At 42.3% G+C, this 12,305-nt stretch overlaps 1 long non-coding RNA gene across 2 annotated transcripts; it reads right to left on the minus strand.

Moving 5' to 3' along the window:
• Window positions 1-881: 881 nt before the first annotated feature.
• LOC119309681 lies at window positions 882-9,756 on the minus strand. 2 transcript variants are annotated; one of them, XR_005150592.1, is made up of 5 exons: window positions 9,231-9,756; window positions 8,717-9,105; window positions 7,553-7,626; window positions 1,429-1,623; window positions 882-1,311 (listed from the first exon to the last, which is right to left on the minus strand). It is a non-coding gene; the product is annotated as an uncharacterized LOC119309681 (long non-coding RNA). The 2 variants fall into 2 exon arrangements; XR_005150591.1 differs by having other exon boundaries at window positions 882-1,623.
• Window positions 9,757-12,305: the final 2,549 nt, after the last annotated feature.

The raw sequence follows: 12,305 nt of genomic DNA on the forward strand, positions 1-12,305 counted from the left end.
AGAGGAAGCTTTGATCAATGAACGTACTTGGGCCCGGGATGATTCCCTAGAAGTGCAGGACGTTGAACCACAATATCCTCACCATAATGCAGATGAAAGATTTCACCCCACAAAGAATCAAACCGACAAACAAAGCATGACACACTAACATAAATGAAAAAAAGCTTGACACACTAGTATAAACTCGTCAGATCCAAATAATAGTATATACGAGGACACAAAACCTTGTAAATTCATGGCACCGTCAAAAAAAGAGATCAATTTTATTCTCACAAAACTAATGATCACTAGACATTGAAGTAAAATATAAAACTCTTTAAGATCCGAGGTCCCCCCAGCTCTTAGCACCAAGATGGCAGCCGAAGGCGAGGGGACCATGATGTCTCTAACGGTGGCGGCTGCTGAACGAGAAATCCTCCTAGCGTCTATATGCTCCCTAGTTTCAAAAATCAAATTTTAATGTTCCAAAAAATAATTAACTTTTGTGAATGTTTAAGAGATATGTGCATACAAAACAAAATTTCAGATCCAAAATCAAACACACACATGGAGAAATAAAAAAAGACAAATCCAGATGTGAATACTGTAGTTTCTATATTTGTGTTTTGTGGCACTATTCATCTAGATTTTGTCTTTTTTGTTTCTCCATGTGTATTTCCATTTGGATGAATTTTTAGGGATTATAGACCCATACAACAATTATTTTGAGAATTTTTAAAAACCTTTTAATTATTTTTTTTGAAAGATAGGAGCATGCAAGGTGTGGGAGGACAGTATATGCAAGCTTACATGTTTCAGCAAGGGATACAATCTGAAGCTTGCATGTATTTGATTTTTTTTAAGGCAAGCTTACATGTATGTGATGTCAGTGCAGAGTTCTATGGAGTGCCGTATGGACGGTTTCATCTGTTCTATGAAAGTGAAACTGGAGGCAGTGCCGCTACATTCAGAAAATAGCAACGTTGACCCCTCCAACCGAAAATAGAAGCAGCTTCAAATTTACAGTGAAATTTATTTTGTACAGAAAGACAATCTGTTACAGAGATCGTGAGTCCAGTCTCAGAAGCAAATAGCAGACTTCAGCTAGCTTACCAAACCAGACATAGATATTGTTCAGGAGACGGATGATCAACTGTGTCTATTCTTCACGCTAAACTGCATACTTCTTCATTGAGATGGAGGGCATATACCAGCAGATATTCGAGCACAAAATCTGAAACTTACAAGACGTGACGAGGAAACTACAATGTTTTCAAGAGATGACGAACGTGAGGAAAAGGATAATGCTTCCCATAGCACTCCAACGGTCTCCTGAATTGCACGGAAAAAAAGATCATCCCGTTTATGCCATATTTCCTGATGAAGCCAGAAACCACGAACGCCAGAAAGGGCTGACTGGAATTCATGATAGATAAATAGAAGTGGTACCATGGATTCACCAAATGAGAAATACATCTTCGGCACAAGTTCCCGAGGCTTGGCGGCACAGCTTCCTCCTTTTGATTACATTACTTGGCTGTAGGGGTTTAATTATTTCTGTTCTGCTCCAACTTCTCCCAACACATTCCAGATGGAGATGTGGATAATCTTGATTGATCATAAAACACAATCTCTGTAGGCATGCTGGAGTATGTAGAATCAAAAATTTAAGATGCGAAACACCATAGAGAAAAAAAGTATCAAATATGTCAATAAAGTTGCTTCTTGCAACAATATATACATAGTTAGACCAGATCAACGTCTTAAAGTCATAAATACACTGAAGCAGTATGTTCACTCAGTCTGCATACCAATATGAAGCCCAACTATGCAATCCTACAGCAATGAGACACTAAGGAGACCTCTGAATGCTAAACTGATACATTAATTTCTAGTACTCGAACTTAACCAGCGATTTTCATCAGATGAAAAACCTCAGGATGCACTTACAGATGCTGATAAAATGTTTAAATCAACCGCATTGATCATAATTTGTATGGAGTAATGCAAACATCTCGAATATTCCTGTAAGAGACAGATACTTTACAATGAAGGTGATGATAGAACTATGCAGGAAGTCCTCATGTCAATGGAAGAAAAACACAGACCATGATAGTTTTTGGGAAGCGAGAATATGGATATTTTGGTTGGCATAGGACTTCGATTGTGAGACGTGGCAACAATCGAATGAACATGCATCATTCAATTATATTAAAAAGAATCTAATGCCAGATGGACTGTTTTGTGCTCGTCCTATGTTTTAAAACTGACTAATAATGAAAATTCAATGTTATTATGCGAACAAACCCAAATACTTGATAGAAACAATTTCAAGCACTAAGCATTCTGCAATCACTGATTTATCTTTGAAAAAGACAACCAAATAATTTTTTGTATCCAGTATCTGTAAACCTAGGTCTTCCTTGTACCTAGACAATGTGGTACCTCGGGAAATTTAGGTTCCTGTTAGATTGGTCTCACAAATTTGGGAAACGGGAGTGTCAACAAATCCTTCCACGCACCCCTGTCCATAGCTAGTTCTTTGGTGACACTCCAATCCTTCAAGTCTCTATGGACTCCTCCCATGTCAAATTCGGTCTACCCCGGCCTCTCTTGACATTCTCCGCACGTTGTAGCTGTCCGCTATGCACTGGAGCTTCTGGAGGTCTACGCTGAATATGCCCAAACCATCTCAGACGATGTTGGACAAGCTTCTCTTCAATTGGTGCTATCCCAACTCTATCTCGTATATCATCATTCCGAACTCTATCCCTCCTCGTGTGGCCACACATCCATCTCAACATACGCATCTCCGTGACACCTAATTGTTGAACATGTCGCCTTTTAGTTGGCCAACACTCGGCGCCATACAACATTGCGGGTCGAACAGCCGTCCTATAGAACTTGCCTTTTACCTTTTGTGGCACTCTCTTGTCACAAAGAATGCCAGAAGCTTGGCTCCACTTCATCCATCCGGCTTTGATCCGATGGTTCACATCTTCATCAATACCCCCATCCTCCTGCAGCATTGACGTGTTCTTCTGATGTACCACCTGCCCACTTCAAGGCTAACCTCCTCCTCCTCCTCACACCTAGTAGTACTGAAACCGCACATCATGTACTCGGTTTTAGTTCTACTAAGCCTAAACCCTTTTGATTCCAAGGTTAGTCTCCATAACTCTAACTTCTTATTTACCCCTGTCCGATTATCGTCAACTAGCACCACATCATCTGCAAAGAGCATACACCATGGGATATCTCCTTGTATATCCCCTGTGACCTCATCCATCACCAAGGCAAAAAGATAAGGGCTCAAAACTAACCCCTGATGCAGTCCTATCTTCATGGGAAAGTCATCAGTGTCAACATCACTTGTTCAAACACTTGCCACAACATTATCGTACATGTCCTTGATGAGGGTAATGTATTCTGCTTGGACTTGTGTTTCTCCAAGGCCCACCACATGACATTTTGCGGTATCTTATCAGTATCCCTTGTTATCCCATACATTGTCGCAAACATCAACTGTACCGCCGCCATGCCCGAAGCGCACACGCATGCAGTCAGCCAGTTGTTGCATAGGGCCATAGGTTGGCACACACCTCCTTTCTACTCACTTTGTCCCAAAATAAGTGTCTCAACTTTGTTCTAACTTCAGTACAAAGTTGAACTAAAGTTGAGACACTTATTTTAGGACGGAGGGTTTCTACTGGCTCTTCTCACATGGATGGACTAGTCTACCAAGCAGAGAGCAAAGGCTGGCTGCCTCGAGAATATCCAACATCAAGCACCGGGGATGCGTTGAGCTGAATCACTTGTTTTGTAAGCACCTTGTGAGTTTGATTTGGTAAAAAACTTTTTTTCTCTAAGAACCTCCCGTGGACATTCTCTCTTAAGGATAGAGTAGACTCTTATGGTCATATGAGTTAACCACCGGCGCAAAATAAGTGCCAAAAGATGAGAGTTGACCCAGTCTTATGGCTATGAGCTCGCCGCTAACTATTGATGGCACTACCAATGAATCAAAGGGAGGATAGGGGCATCATGGCATCTCCAACGCTGACCCCAAACCGGACACCCCAGGACCGGTTGGGACCAGATAGGAATCAGCCATCCAGAGCTAGCCGCATACATTTCAAAGCGGATTTCAACAAACAGGGCGAATCACATGTAAATTGAATGATTTTCATATAAACTGGACGAAAACATTTACATCTGCGACATATTTCAACTAAACTATGGCGGGCTAGGCTAGGCTATTCTATCCTAGCTAGTCTATTGCCCGCTCCGATGAAGCCACATTCTAATGACATGTCTTCCCCATGTCCGGCAGCAAGAGCACTGGACCGTCGTAAGCCCCGAAGGTATAAATGCTTCAACGAGAGGGGAAGAATAGCCTTCGCCTCCGTGAAGCACAAATAAGGTTGGTGTTGGGGGTGAGGCGAAGACAGTCACGTGGACTAGACTCCGCAAAGAAGGCAAGTCACCGGTTGTGTAGGCCGGCAAGATGGTGACTCAAGTGGCGGCAGCCTCTCATGGTCTATTATTCCCTGCCATCGACAGTGGCGGCGGGTGTGCCGGCTTCATCGGCATGGTGGTGCCGATGCAAAATTGGCGACATCGTCATCGGTGGCCCAGTCAAATTCCTCCATGGCCGCGTCAACCACTGTGAACATGGCTTCTTTCTCTGCCTATCAGACGCGTTGCCACCATCATCGCTCGTGACGGATTTGGCAGGAGAAGGCGCCACCATCATCGCTCGTGACGGATTTGGCAGGAGAAGGCGTTGGCCAGCCTGGACGGACTGGCAATGGTGGTAGCGTCGGCTCCGAAGAGCTTGCCGACAAGCCAGCCTGTATCCAGCTAGCTCACCAGGCCACCCAGCCAGCTGCAATGCCGGAGAACTCCTTCTGCTCACCGAAGAGGCCGCCCCGCATGGCTTTGGAGCCGGAGGCCATGGTGGGTGTGCTACATGGAGGAGATGGAGAGCAGATGTGTGGTATGGTTCTTGCTCGACCATTGGCCACGTCTAAATAGTGGGTGCATGCAAGGCGCCAACCGGCGAGGTGTTTATAATGCTAGCCGCCACAGGGACAAACGTGTGGCGCTCAGGGCGTCGGAGTAGGTTCCTGCGCACATGCACTTGTTTAATGGAGGTAGGCGGGGGATGTCGTTTCAACGCAGAGAGAAGGCGTGCGCAGCGGGCCTCACCCGACGCGCCGCTTCAATGCCGACTATAGTGAGAGGTCACGTCCACTCTGGGCCGTCATGAATGCGACACTCGCGCTCTAGCGGGAAAGGGCGCATGCCAGTGAGAGGGTTTTGGGTGGGCCAAGGTCGTTGAAAGCATGCACGACAGTTGTCCGGACTCACCCAAAGTCCCCAAAGTTTGCTTCTAGTTTGCACGAAAAAGGACATCCAGACCGGCCGACGAATGGATACAAGCCGGTCTGGACCGCATGATCCCGACGGATACGAGCAGTTTGCGGATCAGCGTTGGAGATGCCCTAAGAAAAAAAGGATGCCACAAAATCATGAAAACCTTATTGGGATCATCTGTCTTAATTTTGTTGTCGTGTGTTTTGATTACTTTACATATATGTATCAAGCACATAACCCGTGGTACATGTGTGTGAGTGTTTCATGGTGTACCATGCTACTAGATAAAGCCAAAATAATAAAGTTAATATTAACTAGATAAAGCCAAAATAATAAAGTTAATATTAGCATTAAGATGTCTTTCAAACTTCCATGGAAGCTAAATACTCCCTCTCTCTCAGTTTATAGGGCGTGCGCGTACCCCTAGGTCATCAATTTGGCCAACCTAATACAAGTCATATATTACAAAAAATATACCAATATAAACTTCAGATGTTCTACTTTCAAAATGTATAATTTTTGTGTTATATAATTTATATTAGGGCAATAAAATTGACAACCTAGGTATACGCGTAGGACTTGTAAACTGAAATGGAGGGAGTATAATACAAATAAATGATATCGTGTGAGAAATAAATGAGTTAACTATGCATACAATTTGCAGCATGCTCTTGCATGTCGTGGAACAACTGTAGGACGTGCATGCAAGGATGAAAATATAACCCAAATCATCACAGAGAAAGTTGGCCATAAATAAGGGGTTCAGTATTTTTTAGAGAAAACTCATTGTAGATAAAGCCAAGACTCATAAATTTTGAGGATTTTTCTAATGCGATTAGCCAAATTGGTAAAACTAGATATTGCCTTGCGCATTGCCAGGGAAATTTGTTGCAACACAAATTAATGAGTGTTGGTTGTATGTAACATGGATAATTTAACTAATAATATGATAAATGAGACTGAAAATACATATGATCTATTGTACTAGTCTCTTGTATAGTTGCCAAGTTTATTGAATATAGATAGCATAACCGTGTGAACATACATGGTTGCATGTTGAGGTGGGTGTTTTCTCATGCATGGCTGCAAGTTCAGGTGGCATGTTTGCATGGTGAGAGAAGTACCTTAGTAGGGATCACCTGTTTTAGGACATGAAGCAATCCACCAATTGGGAAGTAGTATTTAAATCAAGTGAAATGTTTTTCTTGAATACACTTGTCCAGCATAAACGGAGTATTAAATTAAGATACTTGTTGAATACAAGTGCAAGTGCGCATCAACTGTTAGTCCACCATAATGTGCACCGATACTTTTGTATTTTATAATTAAGTGATTATTAAAGGGCACATGCATAGCAACTTCCGCAACTCACACTGTGAGTGCAATAGACACATGAAAGCACATCAACAACCTTACTTATGCAAACTACAACATACATGGTTGCAACACCGAGAAGAATGCAACACAAAAAATGTTATGGTAACTAGGTCCAAAATTGCACACTCGGCTAGACAAAAGAGCTATAGGTGGGAACTTCTGGTTTTGATTTCCATGGGAGATTGCCAATGCTCTCGATTTTTTTGCTTTGGAAAGATTTTCCTTTGCTTGACAAAGAAGAATAAATATTGAACCGACATTGGATAATTAACTACTAGTAATGAAGATGAATCAACTTACAGTTCCACCTAGGGCATTTTAGAAGTATTGTAACACAAATATGATGAGGAAGTCTGAAAGTGTGCTGTTGACTGTTACTGTTTGTAATGACACTGGTTGATTGTAAAGGTGTACCTTGGTTCAAAACATGCATAACATTGTGGCCAAATACCAAGGCAAATCTATTCTGGTCACAATTCCTAGTAAAATTAACCCTGCAATTTGGGGTTACCTACATCACTAACCAAATATAAGGGATCTATTAGCTGCGTACTAAATATTTTTAGGAAAGTACACTTTGGAAACTCGATAAATTGGCATGAGCATATTAAGAAAATCAAATGCAATGATGCCTTTAATACCTAATTAAGGTGTTGCCAAGTCCATGACATGATTAACTATATGAATATATCTAACTGTATATTTAGTATGCAGATTTTAAGAAAAACAGAAGGGTTAGCATGATCCACCAAATTCAATCTGAACACAATGTAACTTCATTGCGTCATTAATAAAATTATTTGTACAAAAGGCACACCTGAAAGTAGCAAACGACAAGCGTGCCCCCATGCAGCCACTTCATCTCCTGGAAGGCAGCAAGCATCTGTTGTTCTAACAATGGATGTCAAAAAGAGAACAGTCAGAATTGAGAGATGGTCATTATGAGTTAATCACGGTGAACAGCACTAGTTCTTAGTACTATGTACTATAGGGTACACAGGTTGTCATTCCAGATAAACCCAGAAACATTGTTCCGCTCTAAACATGTAACATAAAATTTTACTTTAGGCCATTCATCAGCTCAATTGGATGTTATACAGGATAAGTACTTCCAGAGTGAAATGTCTTGTGCTCTCAGCTATACATGTATTATATCCAAATAAGTCATACTATTAAAAAGATCCATCATCCACTACATGATCAGGTAAGCAGATAGGTTATACCAGGAAATCCATTACATGATCAGGTAACCAAACAAATGATATTTTTTGCTGCTTGCTAGAAATTAAGCAACTCCATGCGTCACTAAGCAATGAGACCACCACTATACAGTTGTCAGTTGGTGTTGGAGCCGAAGGGGTCATGATAGTGCCAAATATAAAGAGAAATAAATTGCTGAGAAATCACCAGTAAAAATATACATATGCCTATAAGTTGACAATGTTGCATAGCTCGTGTGAGGAAGAGCACATATGCCAAATTTAAAAGTGTTCGCAGGAGTTAGTTTTGTTGATTCACCTAAGAAAAAATCGATGTCCAGGAAAATAGCAATTTTATGTGAAGAGCTAGAAGAAACTGCGGAGATTTATCAGAAACCATATTCCTACGGATCTCGAAGAAGGTCTCCTCAAAAGTGAACCAAGCTCTACATACGATGCATACAATGAAAGAAACGACCATGGGGTTGACTGTGCTAGCTGTTCGTTTGCAGCTTCTTACATGGAGACTATATAGCCAGGAATTAGAAGATCAAAACACGGCTGAATAAAAAGCTGCAGAGGCTAAACTGCAGGATATACGTTTCTAGTTCATATCACAGGCAAGTCCATGAGATGTAGAATCGCCATTAGAGGCAAAACCATCTGGAATAATACAGAAAAGCAAACAACTCACATGGTTATACCAGTACCACTAATAGACCATGTACGAGGAGGCATGGCCACTTTAGCGGGACACAAATTAAGGAGAAACATGGACTCACCGAACGTTCCCACAGATCTGGGAGGCGGCGTCGCCATCGGCTACGTGCCAGCTTTCCACTTGCAGTCAAGTATTGTAGATCTGCGCCGCCGCCACCATAGCCGCCTCCTTCGTCCTTCCTGCCCGCCTCTCACAGCAGCACATGAGATGAGGACGCAAAAGGGGGAGAAAAACGATGGAGATTTCGTGATCCAAAAAAGTTAAAGCAGCAACAAAGAGAGGGGGTGGAGTACAGGAGGAAGAAGAAGATGAGGAGGAGGGAGAAGGGCATGGCAAGGACCGGTCAAACAGTGCTTTCCGTTAAGCACTCCTGGGGAGTCGAGCAAAATAACACCACCTGCGTTAATCGAATCAACACGCGTCTCCCTTCCCCCAAGGCGATAGCTAATCCTGGAAGAAGCAAAGACGGCTAGGAGAGAGAGAGAGAGAGAGAGAGAGACCCCAAAGAGGAGAAAAGGAATAGGAATTGGTGGCTGCCGGCGCAAGAATTCATGGCGTGCATGCGCACAGCGTACCTTATTCCAAAGAGCAGGGGGCTAGGCTAGGCCGTCGGAGTCCGGACAAGATAGGGCTCAGGTGGGGACACAGCAAGCAAGACAAAGCCTCATCCTGCCTCTTCCCGGCAGTCGATGCAGGCAAAGATGGCTGCGAAGCGATGGGAACGGCAAGGGGAGATGGATAGACTGATTGATGGCGGAACAAGTCCCAAGGGGGAGAGAGAGCTGACAGAGAGAGGGTGAGCACGCAACAGCAGCTGCGTCTATATCTCTTCGCATCCATCCGTCCTCTTTACCAGACGTAGTCTGCCGCTGTGTGCTCACTCTCTTCTGTCAGCCATTCACACCATCATCAACCCTCCACCGCAGCCCCCGACCGATCCCATCGGACACAGCGGACGTTCGACACGCGGAGAGAGAGAGGAGCGGAAGCGGAGAGAGAGCGAGAAAGATCAAACCCATGTACACATACGCCTTCGTCGTCGCCTCGTCGGCACGGCGCCAGTCGGTCCGGCCGGCCAGATCTGAGACTGGGAGGGCTATCCTGTTGTCTTCTTCTTCAACCGCTCGATCTGGTTGTATGCCACACCAGGGAGGCCTGCACCGCCGGCCTTATATAGGCCAGTTGCCTCTCCGGTCCTTCCATGTTGCCGCTAGGTTTTTAGGGTTGGGTATACGGCGCATGAGGATGAGATTCTGTTTTTCCTTCTTTTGCCTTTGGAGTTTCTCTCCAGCTCGAATATATTTTTGAGGTGCTAATATGCCTACCAGGCTACCAGGAACAGTGTTGCATGACAGGAGGTCCCCGTTCACGCTTTGCGGTGTGAGGTCTTTTTTTTTGCGGGTGTGAGGTCCTCTTGACCGAGATATCTACGTGCATATTTGGTTTTCGGTGGGTTTGCTTTGGGTTTGTTTGATTCTTTTTGCAGGCTTTTAGTCTATATATTTTTACCATGCCATTATTTTTAAAACATTAGTTAAATGTTTCTTCTGGCTTGGTCGACACATGTGGCTTTTGTGTCTATCCACTAACATGTTTTTAACGTTATTTATATGGCCCGATCCAATCGGTGGTCGACACAGATTATTATTCGAGCCGGTTTTGTCCATACATAGCCGTCCTGCTATCGATCCCGTTCACACACGGTTGTTCTAGTCGCTAACTTTCGGTGGTATGGTAGTAAACTTCATAAACTCAAAATAAGCCGCCTTTAAAATTTTGTCATTGCTCCTCGGTTGTAATTTAACATACAACCTGATCCCATCAATGATGATTTGAATCGATTTTATTCATACATAGCCACTCTTCTAATGATTTTGTTCACATATGGCTGTGCTCTAATGGCTAAATTTTGGCTCTATGCCAGTAGTATTCGTGTAATTTTATCAAAAGAATTGAGAACAAGATTTTCTAAAATATCTTCTACTAGTCATCTTTTGTGACTTAGTTTACAGCTGAATCTAACCAATGACCAATAGTGATTATTATTTGAGTTGGCTTTGTATATGCATATCCACTCTATTATCTATTGTGTTCACAATGACCACTCTCATCGCCAATTTTTGGCGCTATGTTGTACAACATTTCAGTTAATTTCATATAAAGAAATTGAGAATAATGTTTTATTTTTTCACAATCATGTCATAGTCCTTGGTTGTGAAGTAACTTTTTTTTTTCAACAATTGCTTCTTTGTGCCGGTAATTTGATGATTTAAATTGAAGCTTAATATTAATTAGGTTCATATTCTAGCAACCTTATTTGTGATTGAAATAAGAGGCCTGTATAGAACATAAAATGTGTTACTCTCTCAGTACCGAAATACTTGTAGTTGAGGAAAACTAGGGAGTATTTTCATATTTAACCACTAGAAGTAATAGCTCATGTTTTGTTTTACGTTAGGTTTGTCTATACGTCGAATTCAACCTTCGATGACTTTTTATTAACATTACGTGTAAAACTGAGGTGGCCATAATGGAGTGAAGTGCAACAAATAGTAGTTTCTACCATAATTTTCATACCCAGCTATCCTTTCCTCATGCTTTATTAGTTACTAAAAAAAGTAACATCAGCCAAGTCTCACAAAGTAGTTAGAAATTTGAATTTATGAGTTAGCTGCGTCTTAGGATGTACTGATCTCTAAGAGCAACTCAGTAGCTCCCGTAAAAATCACCCCGTAAAATTGGTTTTATGGGATGCCTATATAACTTAAGGAACGTTCTTTAACATAGTACAGACGCAAACACTCATACATATGCACATACACCCATCCCTATAAACGCATGCACTCACACCCTATTCCTATGAGCACCTTCGCGAGACTGAGCTGGTACATCATCTTGAGATTGACGAAGTCTAGATGCCTTCGTGGTTGACAAGAACGTCTCCTCCCACTTAACGCATATCGCCAGATGGCCTAAAATAAATTCAAGAAAATGCAAGCACCAATGTCAAGTCTAGAACTTGAACTCTGATGGGCTGGAGATGGTCGTATAATTTGAGGAAAGTTTTCTAACACCTACTTTCCTCGGTTCCCGTAAAAGTTATTCCAAATTGTATATTTTTTTCTACTCCCCATTAAATGGTGCTAGGACCCACAAGCAAGTAACACGACAGAAAGCGTGGCGACGGTGGTCGTGAAGGAAATATGCCCTAGAGGCAATAATAAAGTTGTTATTTTATATTTCCTTATTCATGATAAAGGTTTATTACTCATGCTAGAATTGTATTGATCGAAAACTTAAATACATGTGTGGATATATAAACAAATACCGTGTCCCTGGTGAGCCTCTACTTCACTAGCTCGTTGATCAAAAGATGGTTAACGTTTCCTAACCATAGACATGAGTTATCATTTGATAACAGGATCACATCATTAGGAGAATGATGTGATGGACAAGACTCATCCGTTAGCTTAGCAGACGATCGTTCAGTTTATTGCTATTGCTTTCTTCATGTCAAATACATATTCCTTCGACTATGAGATCATGCAACTCCCAGATACCAGAGGAATACCTTGTGTGCTATCAAACGTCACGACATAACTGGTGATCATAAAGATGTTCTACAAGTATCCTTGAAGGTGTCTATTGAG

Source organism: Triticum dicoccoides, chromosome 5B (assembly GCF_002162155.2).
Source record: "Triticum dicoccoides isolate Atlit2015 ecotype Zavitan chromosome 5B, WEW_v2.0, whole genome shotgun sequence".
In the NCBI taxonomy this organism is placed as follows: domain Eukaryota; kingdom Viridiplantae; phylum Streptophyta; class Magnoliopsida; order Poales; family Poaceae; genus Triticum; species Triticum dicoccoides.